The sequence below is a fragment of the Peromyscus eremicus genome, chromosome 10 (genome assembly GCF_949786415.1).
Source record: "Peromyscus eremicus chromosome 10, PerEre_H2_v1, whole genome shotgun sequence".
Taxonomy (NCBI): Eukaryota; Metazoa; Chordata; class Mammalia; order Rodentia; family Cricetidae; genus Peromyscus; species Peromyscus eremicus.
In genome coordinates, this window is record NC_081426.1 from 28,821,555 (window position 1) to 28,829,744 (window position 8,190).

The 8,190-nt window shown below is 53.2% G+C and overlaps 1 pseudogene; it reads left to right on the forward strand.

Moving 5' to 3' along the window:
- Nucleotides 1-5,780: 5,780 nt before the first annotated feature.
- LOC131921339 (U1 spliceosomal RNA) lies at nucleotides 5,781-5,934 on the forward strand (annotated as a pseudogene).
- Nucleotides 5,935-8,190: the final 2,256 nt, after the last annotated feature.

An 8,190-nucleotide genomic window follows, 5' to 3' on the forward strand; every position in this document is an offset into this window, starting at 1 on the left:
AGTCTGGCTTCAGGCTCACACATGCCTGCCTGGCCCCAGGGCTCCCTTAGGAAGTCGTCATCTCCTAGGAAGTCACCCATCTCCAGGTCCCTGTGCCTTAAAAATGGGGTCCTCCAGGTCTACAGATGGGCTTAGTCAAAGGCCTTAGTGGCTGTGCACAGGAAGCCCAGGGGATTCTGTGTCCTTGGCTTCAGCACTGGACCCCAGCACTGGCCACGAGACTCCAGCCCTTGTCATAGAGGTAGTAGTAGCCTAAAAAGTCCCCAGTAAGACTCCAGAGGTTCCCAGCAAACGTTCCCTACCTGTGCCTAGATTTGAGTCAGACCGACCCAGCAGAGAGAAACCAGATATTTCAGATATTTCCTCCAAGGAGGCCACCAGATAGAAGGTGTGTGTGTGTGTGTGTGTGTGTGTGTGTGTGTGTGTGTGTGTGTGTGTTCGCGCACACGCACCTACCGTTTGCTAGTTACAAACGCTGCATCTTAGTCCACCAACCAATCTCTGATCAACGAGAATGGTTAGCCTGCGCTATGGTACGTTGCCAGAGCAGGGCAGGAAACAAATTTAGAAGACAGTCCAGGGCTAGGGCGGGCTGAAAGAGCGCGGGCGGGACCTGAACCTGGGAGGCGGGGCCAACTCGGAGGCGGGGCCTGCGCCGGAGCGCCTGGCTGCCCGCCCGGCCCGCAGCAAAGTTGGGCAGCAGAGCAGGGATCCGCCTCCCGGACGAAGGGTCTGTGGGCTGGGAACCGGCGGGTAAGGCACTGCATGGGTCTCGGGACGGGGCGTGGACGTGTGTGGCACAGTGGTGTCTCAGAGACCTGCCTGGGCCCTTTGAATCAGTGTTCCGCCGTGGGGTGGGAGTGGGGTTCATAGGGCGGAGCGGCTGAATCCTGGACTTAGGTCTGGGCGGTCAAGTCCAGGAGGTGAGGTGGTGTTTCGCGTGTATCCTGTGTCCCTCCGGCGCCTCTGGCACCCGCTACAGGGCCCATCTAGAGGGGCTTTCAAAGACTGAGAAGGTGACTTTTCTTCCATTCCCTCCCGGTAATCCAAACTTGCCTTACTTCAGAGGCTTCACGAAGCTTGAGAGCAAAGCCACCTGCTGATTCACACTGACTGACGCATGAGTGACTAGGTGTGGGGGAATTTGCAGATCCTGAGGAAGAGAGAGTCTCTGAGAGGATAGAAGAGTGGTCGAAAGTTGTAGGTTAGCCGACGTGTGGGTCTCCACTTCCACCCTGCAGCCCACCCTTTCTGTGGCTCTGGGCCGTGGCTGTTAACAGGTTGAGAGCCCTGTTGGAGTCAATTCTCTCTGCCCCCTCTCATGACCCTGAGCTGTTTCCTCTCTGCCTACCTGTTTGTTCATTCCTCGACACTGGTGGTTCTGTGCCTCTTAGACAGGTGACCCCAGTAAGCAGTCCTGAGACACCTCCCTGGCCAGGCACTGTGTTGGACCTCAGAGATTACTACATGTGACTATTAAGGATACTACATCCTGCTTGAAGGGGCTCTGGAAATGTCACCCGCTGAGTCAATGGTGAAATGCACAGAATTGTTTCACAACAGAATGGGTCCAAGGGTTAGGTCCTGGGCTGGGAGCAGGAATGGGTTCAGGTCAGGCCTGTACCAACTCTGTGTGACCTAGGTGAGTGCCTGCCCTCACTGGCTTAGGTCCCTTTGGACCAGAAGAGGAGCTAGTCTGTGTTCTTTCCCTGACAGGGAAGCCTGGCCCAGGACCCCAGATCCAGCTCTCCACTCCTGGATCCTGGGAGTGGCTCCACAGATGAGACACACAGGTCTGTCCACCTCCTTTCTCACGCCCCCTTCTGGCTTTCTGGGGCCTGGCTCTGGGTCCTGGATGGAGACAGACCCTGGCAGAGGGGACAAACTAAAAGGGTAGACAAGAACTGATGGGCAAAGCCCTCGGGCAGGAGGGGAGTACAAAGGGAGCCTAGCCTTTGGGGGATGTCCCCCTGCAGAGTTATATATGCAGAAGCCCACTCAGGAGGCTGGGCTAAGAGAGACAGAGAGAAGGAAGGTGGACTCCAGAACTGCCTTGGCACTTCCTGTTCACATGGATAGAGGAAGTGGTGTGCTGGGTCAGCCCCCAGAATCTCTTTGCCCCCATATGGATGGATGTGCACATGTAGGACCATGGATAGGAAGTCCAGGGGGTTCAGAGAGTCAAAATGACCTGCTTTAGTCATAGAGGGGCAGAAGGAAGAGCATAAACTCAGGCTGGGGTCCTGGGTTCAAATCCAGCTACACGATATTCGTCAGGCGTTTCCTGCTGCTGTACCTCCATTACATCTGTAACGGGATCGGGAACCACTTTCTACCCAAGGGTGGTTATGAGTGCCCACGGTCTGCTAGTGGTGGGTAGCTGATACTCAGATACTGGGAGTGCTTCCTCTGTGTGCCCTGGTACACAGGGACATTGAGCCATTTCTGCTTGTGGTTGAGGTTGAGCTAGGCCAGGCCTGGAGAGGCCTGGGGCAAAGGGCAGGTTTCCAGGTTCCTGCCTGCATTGGTCTTGTGGGCAAACACCTGTGTCTACAAGGACTGACTAGTACGGGTTCTGTCCTCAAAGCTCCATTATGAGGGACTAAAGATCAAAGATTCTGGAAGGCTTTGCCCTCCTACCATCGTCTGGCTGGTTCATGTCCTTGGTATTCCCTGGGCACAGACATGTATGGCTCTTTTCTAACCTTGCTTGGCAAGGTTAGAAGGGGAAGTAGACAGCCTGGGCAGAGGAGATGGGGAACTGTTAGGTAGGGACAGAGAGGCCAGGGAGGGTCATTGACCTAAGTGCCCTGTGTATGCCTGGTGTGGTAAAAACATGGAGGAGTCTGGAGAACAGGAAAAAGTGCTCTTCAAACCCGAGAGACCTCCTCTGAGAGGTCTGCCTCAGTGGGCCTCTGGAGTCCTCCAGGGGACATTTAAGGACTGGAGAGAGTCCCATGTGTGGGATACCTAGGAGCTGTGGGAAACTTCAGGCTCACCTTCCACCTCCCTCACTGCCCCTCAGGCAGCGCTTAGTGGGCAGTGGAGATGAAGCCCAGAAAAATGCTGCTGCCTCCTGCCATGACTCAGGACCCTGGGCCTCCCAGGCAAATCATACTTCTGTAAAGTAGAGTGCAGGTGTAGCCATATGGCTGGACTTGGACTCAATGTCAGTCCCCCCTCCACCCACCCATGAACCCCAGGGACAATAGGAATGAAACAGAAAGCCAGCTGGGCTTCAGGATGAGGGGCATCATGGGCACCCAGATGCCATCCCATCTAATTTTTTCTTCGTCTCCAACACTCTGACTTCGGAGGTTTCAGCACCCAGTGTTTGGAATTCCTGTTGCTCCATGGATCCAGAGGCGACTCCTTGGTCCACATGATCTGGCTATGGAGGGTTCCAGGCACACCTGAATGATTTTTGCAACCTGGCCTCCAGGAACAGTGTTAGCTTGATCAATTAGGGCAGTCGCCTGAGGAGGCCAGTAGGCCTTAAGGGTTAACACGCACTCTTGTGGCATACACTCCCATGCCCAAGGGCCAAACTCTGATTCCGAGAACTGCAGCCTGCTTCCCTGTGAATCACGTTTACTGCACACCCACTGGGCATGGTAGAATGGCCCACAGCCAAACATGCCTGCTTTAGCAGTCTGAGACGGGTGCAGGGTGTCTGCCTGCTTGAGCCTGCAGAAGGGGGTATGGTCCTTGGCCTGGGATCTGCTAGCTTAGTGGTATGCATGCCATGACCAGAGCTGGGCTCCCTCATGACCCCGGGCTGAGCCAGCTCAGGCTGCTTTCCTGGGGTTTTCAGAGCAGAGGCTGAACATGAAAGGCACAGAGCTTGTCACAAGAACCGAGACAGAGCCATGTTCCAGGCCTCATCCAGTTTGTGTTTTGGGGGTTTCAGCACCTTCCCTTTGAAGTGGGATCAGATCAGGATTAGCTCATGGGAATCACTAGGACATTTAAATGAGAACTTCAAGTGCTGCAAGCCTCTGAGAGGCCTTTCCTAGTCAGTATCCTCAAGCCTGAGCTGGGGATTCATGCTCTTGTTCCTGAACAGACAACAGGTCTATTTGGGAGTTTCTCCAGCCTGGGCCTCAGGGTATTATTATAATATGTTCTGTGGTAGTAGAAAGACACCTGTCCCTGACCAGGTAGTGGTGGCACATGCCATTGATCCCAGCACTCAGGAGGCAGAGAGGCGATGAATCTCTGAGTTTGAGGCCAGCCTGGTCTATAGAGCGAGACAGGATAGCCAGGGCTACATGTAGAAACCCTGTCTTGAAAAACCAGAAAAAAGGGCTGGAGAGATGGCTCAGAGGTTAAGAGCACTGACTGCTCTTCCAGAGGTCCTGAGTTCAATTCCCAGCAACCACATGGTGGCTCACAACCATCTGTAATGAGATCTGGTGCCCTCTTCTGGCCTGCAGGGATACATGCAAGCAGAGCACTGTATACGTAATAAATAAATCAATCTTTAAAAAAAAAAAAAAAAAAAGAAAAACCAGAAAAAAAAAAAAAAAAAAAAAGAAGAACACCTGTCTCCATACCTTGGGCTTCCTACTATTATAGGAATTCATTGGGACCTGGATGGGGATCTGGGAATTGCCATTCCACCCTGTTCCCTGCCTCTATGAGATTGGCAGACTCCGTTTCAGAAGGCTGCTTGCTTATCTGGACCAGTATGCCTCCCACACATGCTGTATGCTCTGTGTACCAGGCCCAAAGCCAAGCCTGGGCCATAGGAGTGGTCAGGCCCATGGGGGTGAGGACAAGGATTGCTGGTAGAAGCAGTAACTCAGTGTCTGGCCCACCCCACCATACTCTCTGAGAAGGAATTTTTGTTAGATGTAATTACGTGGATTAGTGATCAGGGGGGCCTCTTTGGCTGCCTTGTACCCTACCCTACTCCTGAGCTGTGTGCCTCCTCATAACTGTATAGACCGTGACCTATCTGTCCACCCCCACCCCCCACCTCCCTACCCGCTCCCCAGTCAGGAACTCTTGCAACAAGGGACTCTTGAGTGTTGGCCTCCCTGAGCAGGGAAGTTCCTGCAGGCTGGGTGGGTTGGGCAGCTACTGGCAGTGATGGTGGAGGATTCTGCCAGGTTCTTTGAAGTTGTCTGCCGCTCTCCTCACCTGCATTTAACTCTCCAGTGAGCACCAGAGACAAACAGGGCCCTGTCATCCTGGAAGCTGTGCTGCCTGGCCTGGCAGAGTCTCCACTCAGACAATAGTGAGTTCTTGTGCTGGGGCCTCTCATGAAGCTCTCTAGGTTTCTGTCACAGCCTCTCCCGTGGCCATTATCACTCAGCATCAGGGACCCAGCCACTCCTAAGCCTGGTCTCGTTGGCTTCAGCAGCAGGGCAAGTAAGGAGACAGGGAATTCTTTTCCTTCCTTCCTTCCTTTCTTTTCTTTCTTTTTTTCTTTTTTCTTTCTTCTTTTCTTTCTTTTCTTCTTTCTTTCTTTCTTTCTTTCTTTCTTTCTTTCTTTCTTTCTTTCTTTCTTTCTTGTCAGGGTTTCTGCTTGTAGCCTTTGCTGTCCTAGAACTCACTCAGTAGACCAGGCTGGCCTTGAACTCACAGAGGTCCACCTGTCTCTGCCTCCAAGTGCTGGGTTTAAAGACATGCACCACTACACTACTGCCCGGCTTCACAGGGAGTTCTTTTCTGGTAGGAAGAATGGTTGCCAAGCTCTGAGCAACCATGTGGCCCTGCCCTAAACTGAAACAGTGCCCTTCTCTGTGACTGCTCCCATTGAAAGACACACATTGACATTACCTGGCAGGGAGATACTATGATCACAAAGGTGGTTTTCCCAGAGCAAGGCTCATCCATTGTACTTTGGATGTGCTGACCCCTGCGACTTCCCCAAGTGCAGGGACTTCAGAATTTGTGGTAGTGGGGGACCATGCTCATACTCCCCCATTAAAAAGAAGAAGAAGAAAAAGATACACATTGAGGGAGGCCAACATTGGGGTCAGGCTGATGTCCCCTAAGCTGCCTGCTAGAGGGTTCTGAGGTGCTGAACGCCAAGAGCTGGCACCTGTAAGAGGTCCCAGCAGAAGGTGAAATTTGTAGCCATTAGGGGAGTGGGAAGAGTTGGCATCTGGAAAAGCTAGCCTGGAGGCCTGAGCTGGCAGATGTGAGGAGCACAGCCCTGGAGCACAGTGCCAGGCACAGCAGGAGCAGCACTTTGGCCCTGTCTGCTCTTCCCTCCTGTTTGAATCCAGGAAGGGGAGCCGAGTTCAGTGACTGACATTGACCCTTTTTCCCCTCATGGCTAGGCAAACAGTGTTGGTGGTCTGGGCCTGGCAGGCAGGTCTGAGGCCAACTGTGTGAGTCTGACCATGGCAGAGCAAGGGACTGAGTCCCCGGCCTCCATTACCTTCTTTGTCAGAAATCTCTAGGAACACAGAAATGGCCTCCTGGGGCTGGGTTGGTTCAGATAGTTTCTACCAGACCATGCTGTGTGAGCTGGATGTACACTCTCTGTATAGGGCAAACATAAAAGGTCTAGCCTCATGGGGTATGTGACGGGGTTGGGGTACATGAGTGACCCAACGGGAACTAGATCTATGTAGGGCCTGAGGACCTCCATAGCTGGTGTCAGTCTGTCCAGGGCTCCCCACTGACCGGAGCTAAGCAGTTCTAAGAGTTGGGCCTTGGCTTGAAGCTGGAGTTCCCACTACCTTGTGACCCACACCCCCTCTACCTCAGGACTTTATATCGTACTTCCGGCTGGCCACCCTTCCCTGTGAATTCCTGCCCAATCTTCTTATTGCTTGTCTGTCCAATTCTACTAGTGGAGTGAGTGTGCAGCTCCGGGGAACCCCATTCCGGCTTCTGAGCCTAGCACATGCCAAGGCTGGGACTTCTGCAGGGAGGGACTGCTCCAGGGTGGAGTCCAGGGCAGGAGCCATTGGAATAGCCTGCCTTCTGGACTTCTCTAGAGCTGAGCTCCTTCCCTTTCAGACTCAAGGCTATAGCTGCCCCAGGAAGTGAGGCCTGGCCTGAGGTGCATGCTCTAACTAGAGGGCCTGGCCCTGGTTTTGCCTGCTGTGGGGTCTGCTTTTGGGTCCACTAGACCGAGCTCAGCCCTGAGTCTCCCAGCTCACTGCTCAGATTCAGGACAGTTCAATCTCTGACACCAACCTTCCCATTTTCTCAAAGATGTCACCAGGAGGGTGAAGTGCTGTGGTTGGTGGTGGCTGTGCCCACTCCAGAGACAGGAAGTTGCCTGAGGAGGAAGAGGGTTAAGAAAGGACATTCCCCTGCCCCCACCTCTGGGCCCTGGCTCAGACATCCCTTCCACAACCAGGGTTCTTTCTGCTGGGCAGCAAGGGGGCAGCCATTCTTGGACTGGGGTCCAGAGAGACGGGAAGCTATCCACTCCAGGCCCAGACCTCAGCCCACTGAAGACCCCCAAGAATGGTACACAAGGTACCCTGTGGAGTGGGAGCAGGAAAAGATGGCTGGTCAGAGGTGGAAGAAAGGAATGGCACTGGCTGACGTGGGTCCTGTGAGCACTAGGGTTGTGTTTTGTGAGTTTTCTATGTGTGTATTTTTGTATGTATGTTTACAGGTGTCTATGTTTTTGTAGGGGGGAATTCATGTGTCCATATGTGTGCATGCATGTGGTGGCCCAAGGTTGATATTGGGTGTTTTCCTCTATCCTTTTCTAGCTTATTTTTTGAGACAGAGTCTCTCACTGAACCTGGAACTTTCCAATTTGACTAAATTGGCTGGTTAACAGGCCCCTGTAATCCTCCTGTCTCTGACCACCCTCCAGGATGGAATTACAAATGTGCACGGCCTCACCCAGTTTTTTTTTTTTTTTTGTTTTGTTTTTTGTTTTTCGAGACAGGGTTTCTCTGTAGTTTTGCGCCTTTCCTGGAACTCACTTTGTAGACCAGGCTGGCCTCGAACTCACAGAGATCCGCCTGCCTCTGCCTCCCGAGTGCTGGGATTAAAGGCGTGCGCCACCACCGCCCGGCGCCTCACCCAGTTTTTGATGTGGGTGACTGAAGATCTGAACTCACGCCCTCATGCTTGGGTGGAAAGTGCTTTACTGACTGAGCCCTGCCCTCAGTGCTTCGGTTTGTGTTTTTAAGGACATGACATACCTCTAGTCCTAGCACTTGGAAGGCAGAAGCAGGGGGATGGCTACGAGCTTGAGACTCA